This window comes from Macaca nemestrina, chromosome 2 (genome assembly GCF_043159975.1).
Source record: "Macaca nemestrina isolate mMacNem1 chromosome 2, mMacNem.hap1, whole genome shotgun sequence".
NCBI classification, from domain to species: Eukaryota; Metazoa; Chordata; class Mammalia; order Primates; family Cercopithecidae; genus Macaca; species Macaca nemestrina.
Window position 1 is genome coordinate 194,551,549 of NC_092126.1, and position 16,405 is coordinate 194,567,953.

At 36.2% G+C, this 16,405-nt stretch overlaps 1 protein-coding gene and 1 long non-coding RNA gene across 4 annotated transcripts in view; both read right to left on the reverse strand.

The window, feature by feature from the left end:
• Nucleotides 1–16,405, reverse strand: part of LOC105485513 (cell adhesion molecule 2) — a 1,093,059-nt gene that overhangs the window by 1,018,563 nt on the left and 58,091 nt on the right. The window lies entirely within an intron of this gene.
• The window catches only part of LOC139361007 (uncharacterized), a 123,153-nt gene that overhangs the window by 51,389 nt on the left and 55,359 nt on the right, over nt 1–16,405 (reverse strand). The window contains exon 2 of the long non-coding RNA XR_011618584.1: nt 1–16,092. This exon is cut by the window's left edge and continues 51,389 nt beyond it. This is a non-coding gene — a long non-coding RNA (uncharacterized lncRNA). The remainder of the gene's footprint in view (nt 16,093–16,405) is intronic.

Here is a 16,405-nt window from a genome sequence, read left to right on the forward strand (position 1 = left end):
TGCCTGGCAACATAACCGCATCAGGAAATACAGGGAATATAATTAGAATACAAGGAATAACAAGGAATAAAGAGTAACAGATTTTATGCTAAACATGTTTATGAGTGGCTACAGAAAGGGGATAATGCTTGTCTTGGGTCTATTTCAACAAACCTAACAACTTAATTCAGAGTGTTGAAAATTCTCTACCATGGCATTTAGTTATAGCTGTCTCTAGGAAAGAAAACAGTGTAAACACAAAGAAACTACCTAAAAATAAACTTTAAATTCCCATTCAGTGAGCACCTTGGGAGTAAAATTCCAATCAGGGAAGTGTGAAATGTAATGTGTCGTTAGGGAATAAACCCAACTTTTAATTACTGTTGGCAGCTAGAGAATAGTGTCCTCACAACTAGTTAATTTCACATTTTTTAAAAACAACGTGACTTTATCATCTCAAAAAGCAAAAATGATAGCACAGAAGAATGGAGACATAGCTTTTGATTTGGCTTAATTAAAAACAAAAGCAAAACATCAGCTATGTTTCTTTATCTGTAAATTTTTAAGTAGAATTTTTCCTTATTCTCTCTTTTCCTCTATGCAAACGATAACTGAAAAAAAGATATATAGAGAGAATATACACTGAAAATCTCTCAGCATAAAAGAGAAAAACAAGATTTATTGAGAAAAAGAAATGTTATTTTCTCACAATTGCCATGAAAAGTTAAATGTAGAGTCTTTCATTAAATTGGCAGCAAGGAAAGCCACTGATGTCAAAGCATGTATATTTCGTTCATTTCATTTTCTTTGTCAAGGTAAGTCATGCAGGAATGCTCGTATAGCATGTGAACAGTGAAGTCATTTGAAAAAAACTATTCCTAAAAGTCAAAAGATGATATTCCACATGGTCAATTTGACAAAATCTACTCTATCACAATTCTCAATATAAGAATGCAGACTTCTAAGGTGATTAAAGGGAGAGAGAGGTAAACATTTCATTGCAATGCATACAGAATTGATAGATACTATTAAAGAGAAAATGCACAATAGATTAAATGTATATATTTAAATTCAAAATTATTATACTGTGGTAGATTGTTTCTTTTACATTTTTTCTTAAAAATAAGACCCATAATTTTAGTATATACTGCATGTGTCTTTAGTGGTAAATTTGTCTCTTTTGATTCTGAGTGTCCCCACATGACTTTCTCTGTCTGTGCTTTTGCAATAACAGCATTGAAGACAGAAAGGCTGCTTCACCCAAATGGCAATGTGGTCCTCTGCCCACAAATTTCCTTGAATTGTCTTTCATGCCAATGTTATCTTTGTGACCTTGTTTCCAGGTCATTCTTTCCAATTTATGTAACTCAAGATAAAAAACAGCAACTGGGACTACCAAACCTTCTAGAAAGTGATTTTCATTTCAAATATAGCCACTTATTTATTTGTACCCTAAATGGATTACTCTTGACAAACTGTATTCGGCATATAGATGACCAGTTATCATCAGGGAACTCAGTCCTTATAGAAAGACAAACATCCTGAAAATTAATAAAACACATAATTGGTGAGTCTCTAACATGAACCAAGCAATGATAAATACAGAACGTATCAAGACATGAGATAGAGTCTTTGCTACAAAGGCATTTGCAGGACCATAAAATGAAAAAAATTCCTTTGCTGGAGATACGTAAAGCTTTTTACAGAAACATACAAAAGGGGAAAATTCACTACCTGATGAAAACAACAAAATAATATTAGAAAAGAAACATCTGAACTGGCTAATGGAGATGGATTTCAGCAGCTGGAGAAGAAAAGAAAAATCACTTTGGATAAGGGGAACACAGTCAGACAGAACTCGCAAAAGACTAAGTTCCAGGATCGACAAGTTGCTGAGAAGAGCTGAGAAGGTAAAGAAAACCAAGATAAGATAAATATATCCCTTGTTCATCTCTAGGTTCACCTTCCAGTCTTCTCTAACCTGCTCTATGCCCTGCAAGGCTGACATACTAACTCAATTAGCTCCGTTGTCTTTTGACTGCCTGTTGAGTTAAATCAGTGCAAATGCTCGTAGAAGATGGGAGAAACAAAGCCGAGTAAGATATGAGTTCTGGATGTTTATGGCTCTAGCTTCACGTCTGTGAGTGGGCCAGTGGCTGAATCTATCAACCACAGATCACAGCCACTGTCAGGCAGTCCTTTCCACAGGGTTTTATCTGCCTCCTAGTCCAGTAACCACAGCAAATCTTCAACATTCACCTCACACTGCCAGATGTTAAAGGTGTCACAATTACTGGTCCTGAGTACTTCACTGTCCCTTATGCTTTCCCTACATCCTCCCTACCTCTCTGTAAATAGTCCCTTTATAAAATTCTACTCAAGTTAAACTAATTTTGGCATACCATCTGGTTTCTGCTGCAACCATGACTGATACAGGATGGAAAGATATTTAGTTTTTTAGGGTAGGACTTTCTCAGGGGAGTGACAGAAAGAGTTTCAGAAAAGAGAACTTAATTTACGAACCAGGGTAATGGCGGACTCATGTACGCCAAGATTAAAGACCTGGCTGGGAGGGAAAGGTGTGGACTGTAAATGGCATTCTCTTTCTCTGAGATTGGAGCGAAGAATGTAGATACATAAATATAAGTAAGATGGAGGGTCAAGGGAATTCAAGGAGTATCTTGTTTGAAAGGTTTTATTAGTTCAGTTAAGTAGATGGCATGGCAATTTCTGTGGAGACAGCAGAAGATGGCTCAAAAGTTCATAAAAACAAAGATGATTTTGATTAGCAGTGAGAAAGGCAATCTATTATTGACAATGATAAAGATTAATAAACAGTTGAGGTTGAAAATGATCCATGGACAAAATATGCTGGTCTTTATGTCCCTGACATTGTCTTTACCAGTGTCTTACAAATGATGTCAAGATCCATTCATTGAGGTTGTATTGAAGGATGAGAATAACAGAGCAAATAAATGACAATTTCTGGTGAGAGCACAGTGGAGTTGATTTGCCATTTGATCTAGGTTACATAACAAAAGAAATTAACATAGGAAAGGTTGTGTGACTAGAAAAGGAGGGAGCAATCAATTGTCTTAAGTGTTTCAAGAGGTCAAACTAGAGGAGCAGTGATAACAAAGTTGAGAGGTAGTCAGAGAGTGAATCTTGGAGTTTAAGATATTTAATGCAGAAAAGTTCTGGAAAAGATTTCGTCCTGGGGACCAGAGAAGTGGGTTGCTGAAGTAGACTGGAGCAGAGGAAGTGAGAAAAAAACAAATCTGTGAGAGTTAAGAATTTGACATCTGCGGTTTATTGAAATACTTTAGCATGATGCCCAGTTTTTAAGTTAGAAAAATGAGTGTGAGTGGGTGAAGAAGTGCTATTAAAACATCAGCTCTTCCACCTGTGTAAGATGCTAAACGTGAAGGAACATGAGAAATGTCCTATTGAAGGTCTTTATGATAACAAGTGTCACTAGTCAGATACAAGGTGAAGATTCAGTTTGATAGCAATAGACGATTTTCAGAGAGCAGAGTACCAAGAGTTCGTAGAGAGATGAGCAGGCTGAGCATGGATCTGAAGAGTTAGGGCTGGAATGAATAAGGATGACATTCCCAAAGATAAAAGTCCATCGCACTTTAGCATTAAATGAATACTCCATTTCAAGATTACGATGGTGAGAAACACACTGTTCCCTGTTCTAACAGAGAGAATCACTACATGAATGGCTTTGGCTACCTCTGATACATATACCTTTCAAATTCATACTGTCCAAGATAAACCCTTTTTTGCTTTGTGAAACTTAGCAAAGTAAATCATCAAACTGAGACAAAGAAAAATTAGCATCTACTTTTATCAGGTGGACAACATTTAAAAGAAAGATCCTTAACAAAGAGACTCTTGGCCCATCTCAAGAAATAACTGCTACCAGACCATAGAAAGACCATTTTTTCACACTTAGAATTTTCTTTGGATTTATGAAATGCCAAGCATGAATAATTTAGCTCATAAATGTCCATGATACTCAAACTGCATTTGATTTATTGCTAGAATATGTATAGAACCAGTAAAATGACGAACTTTTCAATACCAAATTTAATTCAAACCAAAAGCAAGCACAATTTATTATTTTATATATTTAAAAAACTTCTAAAATAATATATTCTTCAAATAGAAATAAAATTTAAGTATAATTCCACTTAATAACTAAAGCTCACAAGCAGCCAAATTTTAGTCTATAATTTGTAAACAGAGAACGAAATAAATGTTATAATAGTATTAAATAAATGTTATAATAGTATTAAAACACATTTAAATTTGATATTTAATATTTAATAGTATTAAACCCCATTAAATTTGATATTCCAATTTATTCACATACTGTTTTACTGAAATAAAAGCTATACATATTCTAGGGATTTGGATAATAATTTTGGAATATATTTTAAAAAGTTGAGATTTCAAATGCATGACAGTTCCACAGTGGAAATTAGTGATAGAAGGATCATTTTACCCTGTTTCCTGATTTCTTGAGTTTTCTCATTGTTATTAGAAAAATTCAGACCTGTCTAATAAGGAGATGGAATTCTTAGTTCTTACATAACTGAGTATACCAGTCTTCCTTATGCTCACATCAAATATCATCAGATTTCTATTTTCTTTCTTGTATATACTGAAATATATTTTATTTTCCCTGCATTAACAGAGGAGCTCAAAAGGTCTCCAGCGAGTTTGGTCTTTAGAAATTTTGAAATGAGATAAATTTGTATTTAAAGATAGTAATTGGCAGTGTAAGACCTTAGGTAAATTATACATTTTTTTAATTCATAATTTTCTTAGTTCTTACATAAAAACAACAAATTTCTCCATAGCATGGTTTATGTGAAAATTAAATGAGATAAACTAATAATATCTACCTCAAGCCTGACACCTGTCATGCATTCATTATTGATCCCTCCCCATGTTGAGAAAAACAGTTTAGGGAGAAGGTCACAGTCAAATACGGATGGTTCGATACAAAGAACAAAGCTACTGACATTCTACTACATCGAGTTTAAATCCTGCCTCTAAAATATGTCAGTTGTGTAGATATGACAGCATGCTTACCTTCTCTGATATTAGGGTTCCTCATCTGTAAAATGGAAATAAAAATACCCAGCTCAGATTATTCTAATGAGGACGAATGGGAAACCCACATAAGACACTGATATAATGCCTCACATATCCTATAAATACAAGGAGTATTTGGGTTTTTTTCTCTCTGTCCCCTTTAAAAAGTTGAATTATTTTAATAGTGTAATAGCAGAAGGATTTGAAAGGAAAAAAAAAAACTCTGTATGCATATAAATGGTATCTATTTTAAAAATAAAATTATAGGGCGATAATTTTATGATTGAGATCTGTGTTCAAGTTAAGACTGGTTTGGGCAGATATTCCAGCCGAACTGGATTTAAAACCTCTTTGCCATTAACAGGCTGTGCCACTATAGGCAATGTTAGCAAGTTCACTGTTACGATATCTATAATCTACCTATCTCAAATGATCCACTAGAAGATTAAATATTTAAATATTTTAACTATTTTATGTAAAGCTCTTTTTATTATGTTTAGCTTAAGGTAGTTATCTAAAAATATTTGACTTTATTATTTATATTTAATATTTATTATTCTGAAAACATTCTGATTTTCGAACCAAAATAAATGAATCTTTATATAAACAAAATGTTTACTCATTTTTAAATTTAGAAATTTAGAAATAGGCCGGGCGCGGTGGCTCAAGCCTGTAATCCCAGCACTTTGGGAGGCCGAGACGGGCGGATCACGAGGTCAGGAGATCGAGACCATCCTGGCTAACACAGTGAAACCCCGTCTCTACTAAAAAAATACAAAAAACTAGCCGGGCGCGGTGGCGGGCGCCTATAGTCCCAGCTACTCGGGAGGCTGAGGCAGGAGAATGACGTAAACCCGGGAGGCGGAGCTTGCAGTGAGCTGAGATCCGGCCACTGCACTCCAGCCCGGGCGACAGAGTGAGACTCCGTCTCAAAAAAAAAAAAAAAAAAAAAGAAATTTAGAAATAATACAAATAAAATATTCTATGAAAGATAAAAGTGGTAGTCAAGTTTAAAAGATGTTTATTAGATGATTTTATATTTATAGAATATTAAAATCATTCCAGTGAAACTTCTCAGTTATTCTAACTACTTACCTAAAACGAATTTTAAAAAGAGGTAATAGGCTGGGAGCGGCGACTCACGCCTGTAATCCCAGCACTGCAGGAGGCCAAGGCGAGATCACGAGGTCAGGAGATCCAGACCATCCCGGCTAACACGCTGAAATCCCGTCTCTATTAAATATACAAAAAATTAGCCGGTCGTGGCGGCGCCTGTGGTCCCAGCTACTCCGGAGGCTGAGGCAGGAGAATGGCGTGAACCCGGGAGGCGGAGCTTGCAGTGAGCCGAGATTGCGCCACTGCCCTCCAGAGACTCCCTCCAAAAAAAAAAAAAGAAAAAAGAAAAAGAAAAAAGGAGGAGACAATGTGGCCATGGAGGCAGAGACTGGAGTGATGCAGCCGTAAGCCAGGGAATGCCAGCAGCCACCAGAAGTTGGAAGGGGCAAGGAACAGATTCCTCCCTTAAAACTTCAGAGGAAGCGTGGCCCCACCAACACTAATTTTTCCCAGGTGAAACCAATGTCAGACTTCTGGCTCCCAGAACTGTGAAAGAAAACATTTTTGCTCATATAAACAATAAAATATGGTCACGTGGAAGTGGAGAGCTGACGTAACAAATACAAATGTAGAAGATAAGCTTCGCTGACTTACTTTGTTCTCAATTTCTCTTAAAATTCTATTTACTATACTAAATCATGAGTATTGGTAGTATAGGCATAAAAGAAAATTACTATAATCTGGATAAAATAGAAAAGTACAAGGAGGATTAATCTTAATGTTTCATAAGCTATCAAGTTCAATAGCAAATAAAATAATTGGAAACTTGCTTTATTCTGCTTTATTGCAATAGTTTTGAATCAGGATAAAAACTGTGAAATTATTGGCATTTAAATACATTGCGAAATACTGTAATTTTTAAGTTAGATAATCATTGTACATACAATTTAGCAACTGGTTTGCTATTAAGTCCTATTTAGTATGTAACAATTTGAACATATAAGTGAATCAACCTGTGATCTTAATTTCATACAATGGAAATTAGTGCAAAATATTTTAAAAATATTTTTGGAAGTCAATATATACCTCACAAAGACATTTTTATCGGATATGAAAACTTACTCAAGAATAATGTACATTGTTTAAAAGAAAATATTTACTGTAAAACTGTTATTTTTACAAGTCTTGAGTTTGACTTAAAATGAGCTTCATTTGTTGTTTATTTAGTGTTAGTCACTCACTGGCTTAACCATAAAGCCCTTGAGCACCCACCTGTGAAGAATGTGTTGGCAAAGTGCAGATATAGTAGAGAGTTTCAGAGCCAGAAAATCTTTATTTCTTTGAGCATGGCATTTCACGTTTATGGACCTAATTTTTCTCACCCGCTAAAAGAAGAGTTACCGGGCAACGATACAAAAGTTTTCAGCCATCTCCTGAATTCTAGAAATAATGTTGTGGTTTTTTTTTGAAACATGATATAGCAAAAACATTCAGAATTGATAACTTTGTTTAATATAAACTCCATCTATTATAATTTGAACAAATTTAGGAAAAATAACCTACAATGGTTATTTCACAGGGATGATTTTGGAAGCAGGTGGACAGGCATGTGTAACAGTGCTTTATAAATTCTAATGCGCTATGTAAAGGGAGATATTATTGACTTCATTGTTCAATGTTCGTGAATATTCCTTGACAAGTAGGAACAGACATGTAAGTGGACAATGACTATGGCAAAAGCTAGCAAGCCCAATGTGTCAGTTGAATGTAGAATAGTTTATTAGTCGGCTATATATTTGGTAAATATGGATATTTCCTAAAGTTTACTCATGTAAAAAAGAACAAATACCCTAGTGAGTACAGAGTTTGACATCTTTGAATTCCAACTAACCCATGCTTAAATAAAGTGTATACCCAAGCTTTCTATAATTTTTACGTTAGAATCAGCACATTTCTTGATTGTAACTGCTTTAACAAGGACACAGATAACCTCCCAAAAAGCCTTAAAAACACAGTAAACAGGCCGGGCGCTGGCTGAAGCCTGTAATCCCCGCACTTTGGGAGGCCGAGACGGGCGGATCACGAGGTCAGGAGATCGAGACCATCCTGGCTAACACGGTGAAACCCCGTCTCTACTAAAAATACAAAAAACTAGCCGGGCGAGGTGGCGGCACCTGTAGTCCCAGCTACTCGGGAGGCTGAGGCCGGAGAATGGCGGGAACCCGGGAGGTGGAGCTTGCAGGGAGCTGAGATCCGGCCACTGCACTCCAGCCTGGGCGACAGAGTGAGACTCCGTCTCAAAAAAAAAAAAAAACCACACACAGTAAACACTTAGATTACAACTACTATAAACCAAAAATAATTTTAACTAACTCAACTGGAACATGAAAGAACCTTATTTCATTTTGACACAAATTACCTCATGGTTTTACAGATCACTGAATTTCTGTAGTTTGAAAAGATGAACTGAATAAGAAATGTTAAGTAGTGTAATTACATTTTTCAGTCTCATCTGACAAAGAGTAAGTTAGTTTTAATTAGTTATAGAAAAACCTGGCTTACTGTTTTTTTTTAAGGCTGAATGACATTTATCTAGATTTATATTTAATGAAACAGAAAAAGAAAATTTACTAAAACATATTGATGTCTTAACACAATCACAGGATTTTATATTTCCTAAAAATTAAGAAGCTTCTTTTATTCAAGGTTTATATGATTCTTTGAGTGAGACTATTGTATACTGTATGTTAATGCAAATTTCCCTTTTGAATCAAACATTTATGTACACACAAATTCAGAACTTGCTTCCTTTACACAGCTGTTTTACTTCAAGAATTTAGTTTTTTTATGGATAAATTAATTAATGTATTTTCAGTGACAACTATATGTAAGTAAACAATAAAAAAAAGGAAAACTATAATTAATGCCTTTCCCTCTGACTATAAATCGATATCACAGTAACATCTCATAAATAATTTTATAATTTCATTTGTATATTTTGTTATGTGGATAAGGGTATAATATCCATTTATTTTTGAACAGAGAATAATGTGGAATACTTACATATAAGCTGTAATCATATTTATGCTTAAACAGAACTTTTTATAACGTACAATTACAACATATACAATATAGGATAATGGTTAAGGGAACAGGCTCTAGAACCAGATCAACTTGGATTTTGAATTTTGACTCCTATATTAAGTGGTTACATAATCTTGGGCAACTGAGTTTAAATTCCCTAAGCTTCCCTTTTCTGTCTATAAAACTGGAAAACTAATATTACCCACCTCAAAGAATATATCTGAAAGTAAAATGAAGAAAGGCACAGGCCAGTGTTGGGCTCTCCATGGCAGTTATTGTTATTTACATTTTTCCTTTGATGGCTGATAACTTGCGAGATATTTGTGGCTTCTACATCAGAGGGCAAAAACATGTTTCGTTCCTTGTGTCAATAGGGCACTCCAGTTCTGTATTTTTCAGTCACTGAAGTTTAAAAATGCTATGGCTGGTGAAAACAAATATATATGTTTGGTATCTTCAAATTTAGCTCCCACAATATACAAGAAAGATAAGTTTGTTTCTTATTTTTGATATGAAAACTTCTGGAAATGTCACTATGTGTGTATAACATGACTTGAGAAGCAAATCCCAAACTTACCTTAATATGAATAATAAATGATCTGTCCTGACAGTAAAAATATTCTTAAGCACATAGAAAAATAGACATGACAAAATGGAGAGAACACAACTATTGCAAGCATCCAATTTTAAAGCACAGAACACTAAATTAACAACAACAACAAAAATCATAAAAATGGGTAACGAAAAAAGCATGGTATATTCATATATGTATTTTATTTAGGAGTGACAGAAATTTTTCTGTGTTGAAACATTAATCTACACATCACCTTTTACCCTGAATTTTTAAAGTTATAAGTTATAGTTCTAAATAATAGCAGATGCTTTATAATCTTGGCTTGAATAAAATGGTGGTTTGAATTTTTATAATTCCAGTTCAAGCAAGGAGAGAGGGGCTGAGACCTTTTTCCTCTAGACTCATGAAACAAGAAATCCAATCTATATCACCAGTAATAAACCTACTGGGAAAACTGATAGAGCAGGCAGGAAAAAAAACATAAAATTGGTGCAATCTATATAGCCCTGTTTCAGGAAGAAGGAAAAGAGAAAAATTGCCTGAGAAATCACAAATAAAAAGCATGTTTGATAAGACAGAAGACATATTAAAGGGAAAAAAATACCCTTCAAACCAGTCCTACTGAGGTAATAAGTACAAATACTAGAGAGGATTTCTTAGCTGAAGCAGGTCCAAACAGACAGAATAAAAACAACAACAAAACCTTCCAACAACAGCAATAACAAAAACTAAGTATAAGTAAAATCTTTGGTATGTCTTTTTTCAAAAATTTGGTCTGAATTCATTTTTCAGTGGAACAGTTCTGTAAATCTCTTCCATACAAACGCACTTAAAACTCTTTCTTTAGTACTCACTTTGTTTATAATAGTATAAATTATTCTGAGCAATTGGATAGTCTTTGCTATTTTATTTAGACTACAATCCTTATTTTATAAGTAGAAAATTAGAAGCATAATTAGAACTGTGAAGACTTGAATAATATATGTTTGTGGAAATTTGTGATTCATATTATATAGTTACCATATATTAAAATAAAATAAGAAAAGGGTTTAATATAACACTTCAGGAGTCTTAATGGATACACTGAATTTACAATTAAGATAAAATTAGATGAGGAGTATTATTTTGTGTAATCATTTTTATTCTAGTGATTTTTGAGTCTCTATTATATAATGTGGATATAGATTAATATATATTGATGAATTAAAAACGGTCTCTGCCTTAACAGAATTCAAAGAGCAGGGAGAAAAAAAAAGCACACTAGAATGATGTCAATGCTGTGTGGCAAGTTACAAAGTGGTACATATAACAGGCATCACTAGAACAAGGAAGGAAAGTGATTTACAGGTTCATCCAATGAGGAACCAAAAGAAAAACATTTAGGCCATGGCGCTCGTAAGGGGTGACATGTGAAAGCAATTTGTTGGTAGCGCTTGAGAACTAAATAACTAACAATCCTGAAACACTTCTCTGGGGGAGGAGAATCTGTACCACTGCATTTGAATAAAGACTACTAGGAATATAAGAACAACCTGAAGAGGAGCAATCCCCCAGCTGCTGCACCATAAATCAAGAATATTCTATGGTGGCTCTAAGCTCTTAAGTTAAAAGCACAAAGTGTATCTAACTTACAAGTATAAACTCAAAACAATCTGGGTATAAATATGTGATGAAGACCAAGATGCTTAGAACATTTGCATATGGGAAATTTGGGAAGCTGGGTGTTTTCAGGAGAATTCTTGTAAACAAATTTAGAAGACGGTGTTACTATGTTGCTGTTCTAGATGCCCTCATGTCAGCCTGTCCCCTCCTCTTTTTGTCTAATATCTAGGAGCCCCTGGCTCTTAAGCCATTTTGTTCTTATGTTATTTTTTCCCTCTGTTAGTAGTTTAGCCATACTGGAAGAAACAGAGGATGCATTAGAAGAATTATATGCATGCTAAAATGCACATAACAGTCCCTCTATGAGGAGTCATATTCAAAAAGATGTGTGTGCTATAGTTCTGTCAGGACAACATACTCCAACAGCTGAGTTAGCAATCTCCAAACTGAGTTCTGTAAGATCATAGTACATGTTTCACAAATATAACACAGAGAGATGCTAGCAATGTTTTCCTCTAGAGTGTATTTTTTCGTTTGTTTTTATTAATTTATTTTTGAGATAGAGTTTTACCCTTGTCACCCGGACTGAAGTGCAATGGCGTGATCTCGGCTCACTGCAACCTCTACCTCCTGGGTCAAGTGATTCTCCTGCCTCAGCCTCTCGAGAAGCTGTGATTACAAGCACCCATGCCACGCCTGACTAATTTTTGCATTTTTAGTAAAGACGGGGTTTCACCATGTTGGCCAGGCTGGTCTTGAACACCTGACCTCAGGTGATCCACCAGCCTCGGCCTCCCAAAATGCTGGGATTACCGGCGTGAGTCACTGCGCTCGGCCCACATATTTTTAAATATAGGGAGGAAAAACAACAACAACAACAACAAAAACTCTAGGCATATTTGAATAAGCCAGGCTTGTTTGATAATGCCTGTTCCTTTCCTAAAGGTGAAATTCTTGATAAATTCCAAGATGTGGCCTGAAAAATCACCTACACTTTTTCATTTTGTTCACTGATGTATCAAAAACATTTACCAACTAAAATTGGCAATGCATGTCGAAAAAGAAAAGCAAGAATCTGTGCTTCTCAAATTCTTTAAAATAAAAATAAAAAACAAAATTTGGACTATTTCACTGTGAAGATGATATAAACAGCTTTTTCTCTTTTTTTTTTTTTTTTAGACAGGGTCTCACTCTGCCGCCCAGGCTGTAATGTGAAGGCACGATCTTGGCTCACTGCAACCCCCGCCTCCCAGACTCACGTGATCCTCCCACCTTGGCCTCCCAAAGTGCTGGGATTACAGTCCTGAGCCTCGGCTCCCGGCCCAGCAGGTTTGTTTCTAAAGAGAAAAATTAATGCCATATAAGATTAATTTTGAATAATTTGAGAAGTACCCAAAATATGTAGTTGTAAAATTTTTCCTCTGCTACAAATACCTTTAGAAATGGCATTTTTTTTATTGTGCTGCAATGCCAATAAAATCCACAGGGACACACACACACACACACACACACACACACACCATACACATAGAAAGATATATATCTGATTTATATATGTTCATTTGGCTTGTCAATTTCATATCTAATTTTAAGGTGATATGTGTTATAGAGCGGTATTCTCATTTCAAAAGTGGTATTTTTTAAACAAACTATTATTGACAAATGTTAAATAAAAGATGTTTTGCTTTATTTGTATTACTTTGCATTTTATATTTTTATCACTTATGTTACTTACGGTTCTGTTTCATTCATGTGTGAAGTATAAATTATGAATAAAAGCAGATTGTTTATTATAGCTATGAATTTATTCATAACACCATTCTTATTTCAAATTTGATTGATATGTTCATTATACCTCATGACTTGCTGCTGATGTTTGGGTACCTATCATAATTTTATTTTATTTTTTTTTTGAGACGGAGTCTCGCTCTGTCGCCCAGGCTGGAGTGAGCGGCGCGATCTCGGCTCACTGCAAGCTCTGCCTCCCGGGTTCCCACCATTCTCCTGCCTCAGCCTCCCGAGTAGCTGGGACCACAGGCGCCGCCACCACGCCCGGCTCATTTTTTGTATTTTTAGTAGAGACGGGGTTTCACCGTGTTAGCCAGGATGGTCTTGATCTCCTGACCTCGTGATCCGCCCGCCTCGGCCTCCCAAAGTGCTGGGATTACAGGCGTGAGCCACCGCGCCCGGCCCATAATTTTTAAATATGTTCCATGATCAAAAAATGTGGAAAATTTTAATCTATCCAGTGAAAGCATTCCTTATCTAATCCTAAAGCAAATGTCTGTTAAATATTTAATAAATATTAAAGCACTGTACTGGATGGCATTTTTTCTGATATTTTCAGTTGTAATTCAGAATGTGTTTCATTGAAACCACCAGACAACATAAGTAGGATTCAACTGCCATACAATTTAGTCCCATTTCATCTAGTATTAAGGGAAGAATAAAATAAATAAACTGCCCCAGAAAATAAATTGTATTTCAAAAAATCAAGGCTTAGTCAACTATGGTATCTCTATTTGGAAGATAATTACATTGTACACAAATTCATATCATATCAAGATAAGATATATATCTTTGTATTTGTGGATGGTGGGGATTGGGATGGGGAGGAGCACCTAAGATTAGCAACCTGAAAGAAGGAGCCTGGCGCTTGTAGCTGTTTTAGAATCTGCTCACCAGAGTGTAATGTTTGAACTGGACAGTTAACCATTCTGAATCTCAAATTCTAAACTTGCAACTGGAATATTTTCCCTACTTCACAACACTATTCTCTTAGTGATAACTTATAACTGGCTTGCCACATTCTAGGCCTTCAAGGAATGATGATTACAATGGTGACTTCCATACTGCTTATTTCCTGAGCTCCTTTCAGGTTGAAATTGTATTGCCTGGATAATAACTTGGAGTTCTTTTTGCTAGTCTTGTTTCTCTATTTTGAATTGTAAGCATATATTCATGAAGCATTTTATTCAAGCCTGTGGCATGGATGCTTGACAGTGTAGTTAGAGCGGCCAATTGTTTTGGTTTGCTCAGGACTGAAGGGATGCATACGATTCAGCATTTTAGTTAGTTTGTTTTTTCATACAGGATCTCACTCTGTCAACCAGGTTAGAGTGCAGTGGTGGGATCACAGCTCACTGCAGCCTCAACCTCCTGGGCTCAAGTGATCTTCTCACCTCAGCCTCCCGAGTTGCTGGGACTACAGGCATGCACCACCACACCCAGCTAATTTTAATTTTTTGGTAGAGATGGGATCTCACTATGTTGCCCAGGTTAGTCGCAAACCTCTGGCCTCAAGCAATCCTCTTCCCTCAGCCTCCAAAAGTGCTGGGATTATAGGCGTGAGCCACCACACCTGCCCAGCATTTTCAGTGCCAAAACTGGGAATATTACAGGCACACCAGAATGGCCGGTCACTCTCTAGTAACCACCTAAATTTGTACTCCTTGTCCATATTATATTTTAGCCACAAACGAAATTTCTGGCACTTTGTGTCTAAGTTGGTCTGTGGGATTGATTCTGCAGTGGAATGATGCGTACGCTGCTGAGGCAGGCAGTTGATTATGTTTGTTTCCTTTCATCTGCTGGCTGATGACAACAGGCACCAAGTGGAAACAGCCTGGGGTCCTGAAACGCTGTCTGGAGGAGGGTTTGCCATGTCTTATCAGACTGTGATGAGAAATGAACTTAATTGTGTTAATTCATTGATATTTTGGAGTTGTTTGTTATATCAATGAGCATATCCTAATCCTCAATGACAGAACTTATTTTTAAATAATATTAAAAGCAAAAGTAATGTGTTCATCGTTCTTACCATAGAAGATAGCATATGAGGAAGCTGTAAAAGGCCAGTCTTCACGAACCATACTGTGTTCTAAGAAAAGTTGCCCTAGCAACTTAAAATTATCTGTGAGTTTCAGTAAATAAACTCACTTGGGAGGCTGAGGCAGGTGGATCACCTGAGGTCAGGAGTTTGAGACCAGTCTTGCCAACACAGTGAAACCCCGTCTCTACTAAAAGTACAAAAATTAGCCAGGCGTGGTGGCAGGCGCCTGTAATCCTAGCTACTCGGGAGGCTGAGGCATGAGAATCACTTGAAACCTGGAGACAGAGGCTGCAGAGAGCCAGATGGCACCACTGCACTCCAGCCTGGGTGACAGAGTGAGACTTTGTCTCAAATAAATAAATAAATAAATAAATAAATAAATAAATAAATTTTTAAAAATAAAATAAACTCACAATTTTAAGCCTCAACAGGCATGTAGTATCCTTAACAGGCAAGTAGTATCATTTCCTCCATTTTTGTGGATAAAGATAGGACTTAGAGGGGTTTTATTTTCCTTTAATTTGCACAAAGATAAATGCCAAACCTGAGAATAAACTCCTGATTTCTGATATGAAACTCTATGTCCTTCCATTAAGCTACATTTCCTTTACATATTCTATAATCACAGGTACATACAGACACACATATACACACACACTCTAAAGCAATAATAATAGAACAGTCACATGTTCACATTAGGTGAAAATGTCTATTTCTATCTAACTAGAAAGTTACTAGGAATTGAAAAATCTGATAGAGATTCGGACAAGTCTGTTATGTAATCATAATCATATGTAATCATATGGTAATTCTGGGAATATTCATTGACCACAGATTAAGCAACACTGTTAAGAATCTTTTCTTACTCTTTTTTTTTTTTTTTTTTTTTGAGACGGAGTCTCGCTTTGTCGCCCAGGCTGGAGTGCGGTGGCCGGATCTCAGCTCACTGCAAGCTCCGCCTCCCGGGTTTACGCCATTCTCCTGCCTCAGCCTCCCAAGTAGCTGGGACTACAGGCGCCCGCCACCTCGCCCGGCTAGTTTTTTGTATTTTTAGTAGAGACGGGGTTTCACCATATTAGCCAGGATGGTCTCGATCTCCTGACCTCGTGATCCGCCCGTCTCGGCCTCCCAAAGTGCTGGGATTACAGGCTTGAGCCACCGCGCCCGGC